The sequence below is a fragment of the Lampris incognitus genome, chromosome 8, assembly GCF_029633865.1.
Source record: "Lampris incognitus isolate fLamInc1 chromosome 8, fLamInc1.hap2, whole genome shotgun sequence".
In the NCBI taxonomy this organism is placed as follows: Eukaryota; Metazoa; Chordata; class Actinopteri; order Lampriformes; family Lampridae; genus Lampris; species Lampris incognitus.
The window spans coordinates 44,824,131-44,826,878 of NC_079218.1; the positions used below are offsets into that span (position 1 = coordinate 44,824,131).

Here is a 2,748-nt window from a genome sequence, read left to right on the forward strand (position 1 = left end):
GCTAACCTGTAATTTTTCACATCCTCCCTGGTGAACTTTATGTGGTTGTCCACAGAGTTAACGTGGTCAGTGAAATGTGGTCCATCCTGATATTTTATTTTAACACAAATTTTCCATAAATTATCCAGAAAACCAACCATATTGGGGGCCTCTTTATCTTCGGCTATTTCGTAGTTCCTTAAATAATCTCCACGTGCTCAGCCCTCCTGGTCTATCAGCCTGGCTTCCAGATTAGCTTGGTGGTGCGTTAGCCACTTGATTAAGGTTGAGGTTGCTTGAAGCACTGTCTGCGTTTCATCAGTTCTCCCCTCTGCCTCGTCCAGTCAGTCATTTGCTCTCTTCAGTTCTTGTTTAATATCAGAGAGCTGTTCCCTGTTGTTTCTTCTGGACTCCTGGAGTTTGCTGAGAATACTTTGCAGGCTAACTTTGGGGCCATCCTGGCCATGTGGGTACGAGCCTGGAGAGCTGCTTTGGCTGCCTTGCCGCAATTCGAGATCGTTTACTATGGTGTTCATGGTTGTCCTATTTCTAGTAGTAACCCCTTTCTCCATTATTAAACAAAATGTCCTCTGGGATTGATGAAATTTAAGTCTTTCGGGGTTGTTTCTCAAAACCGCCAGGGAGCTCGAAAATTAAGCTGTCATCCTCTCAGTGGCAGAACCGGAACCTCTTCACATTCATGGATTTAAGCAAAACCTGTGTTGTTGTTTTTTTCCCTAGACAATCACAGCAGAGAGGTATGTGTGAGGTATCTGAGAAACAGGTGCTCTAGGTCCACACACACACACTCTGAGTATGCTGCAATTAAATGCATCATCGCCAGAATTGTTGTTGGATGTATTAATCAACTTGCAATTTGAGCAGATTGGTTTCGTGAGTGAGTCTTCCAGGGTTCGGGTGTCCGCACACTTAGACAAGTTTCCATGCCTGCACACACTCGTCTCGCCTTTCATCTCGTCTAGTTTCATCTCATTCATGGCATTTTATTACTCTCTCCTGTCAGTTCTGTTAGTCTTCACTCAGCGTGAGCCTCTTCAGCGTGTCTTTGATGATGGGGGGGGCTGATAGATGATTATTGGATTGTGTCTTGTTTTGATTTTCCCCTCTTCACATTCAAAGAAAGGATAGCGTCCATCAGGTCCCACTGAACCTCAGCATCATGTCACTGTGACACTGGTTACCTTGGCAACAGCAACACTGACGGTCTATAACGGCAGTAACATAGTGACAGCATCTTTCCAGGGGCCTTGCGTGGCTCTTCCCAAATGATAGATTTTGATTTATATACATGTATGATGTGATCTGAAAGAAGAAATGTCACAGCAACAAGGGAATCAGTTGATCTGTGTTTAATTAGGCGGGACAAGAAATGTATTGATATGTGCTACTGGTAGTCGCTTCTCAGCCTTTTGGCTAAGATCAAGTGTAGTATCTGTTGTTATCAGTTTAATATCTGAAACGTCCCCTAGCTGTGATAGTCTGGCAGCTTGTCCAGGGTCCCCCCCCCCATCTGCCGAACAATGACTGCTGGGCTCCAGCATCCCCGTGAGCCTGAGAGCAGGATAAGCGGTTTGGATAATGGATGGATGGCTAGTTAAGTGTGAGCTCAAACGTGAGAGTGCGCAACACAGCTCGACTGTGTTACCAGGGGCATGCATTTTTTTTCTTTTATTTTATAGAAAAAAAAATCAAAATACAACATACGTATTTTAAACCAATAGGGAAATGAAATATCTCAAAACACATCGAACTCGACAGAATCAAATAGGATAGGAATTAAAAATTAAAGTGCAGGTAGACAAGACAGAAAATAGTGAGGTAACCTGAACGCTTTGGCATGGCTTCAAGCCTACAGACCCCCCACCAAATCAAAGAAATCAAACAGAAAATAACTATATCAAATCAAATCAAATTAATTTGTATAGCCCAATATCACAAATTTGCCTCAGTGGGCTTAACAGCAACAGAACATCCTGTCCTTAGACCCTCGCATTGGATAAGGAACAACTCTCTAAAAAAAAACCCTTTAACAGGGAGAAAAAATAGGAAGAAACCTTCGATTTTTTTTTCGTTTAATGGGTGAGAGAGCTGGCATTGGATTGGCTGAGAGAGCTTGGTCTGCTGCGTCCTGTGGGCCCAGGGACCACGGCCCTGCTCGGAGCTGCGCCCGAGAGAAAACACCAAGGTGGTCTGGCAGCAGCCTCGCCTAGCATCGACTGTGCAGTGTTTTTGTCTGCATCTGCATTTGTGTCGTCGTGTGGAGTGCGGGGAAGGTGTGTTGAAGGTGTCTGGCTGGGAGAGCTGGGGTTGGATCGGCTGAGGGAGCCTGGTCTGCTGCATCCTGTGGGCCCAGGGACCACAGCCCTGCCTGGAGGTTCACCCGAAGAGGACTCACCGAGGGTGGTCTGATAGGATGTGGAAGCGGGGCAGGCTAAGCTAACTGCTAGCCCATACAGACCGGCAGTTCCAACAGTTATCCTGGCTCGCGCTCGTTCTCTAGACAATGGAATTTTTGGACTGTGTTGCACTGAATGGATGGTGTTGTTAACCGTTTGTTTGTTTGTTTGTTTGTTTTTTCCTTTGTTCTCTGTTTATTTATGTCTTTACTGGTGTCGTTTTTGGAAATTTTGGATGTGTTTTTATTTTTTCATTTCTTTTATGTACGCACGTACATGATAGAAATGACAGTAAATTCTTCCTGATTCCTGATACTTTTAAAAATATTCCACACCTCAGGTTTCCTCTTTT

The 2,748-nt window shown here is 44.6% G+C and overlaps 1 pseudogene; it reads left to right on the top strand.

The window, feature by feature from the left end:
- The first annotated feature begins 1,393 nt into the window (after positions 1–1,393).
- On the top strand, positions 1,394–1,491 carry LOC130117349 (U2 spliceosomal RNA; annotated as a pseudogene).
- The last annotated feature ends 1,257 nt before the right edge of the window (positions 1,492–2,748 follow it).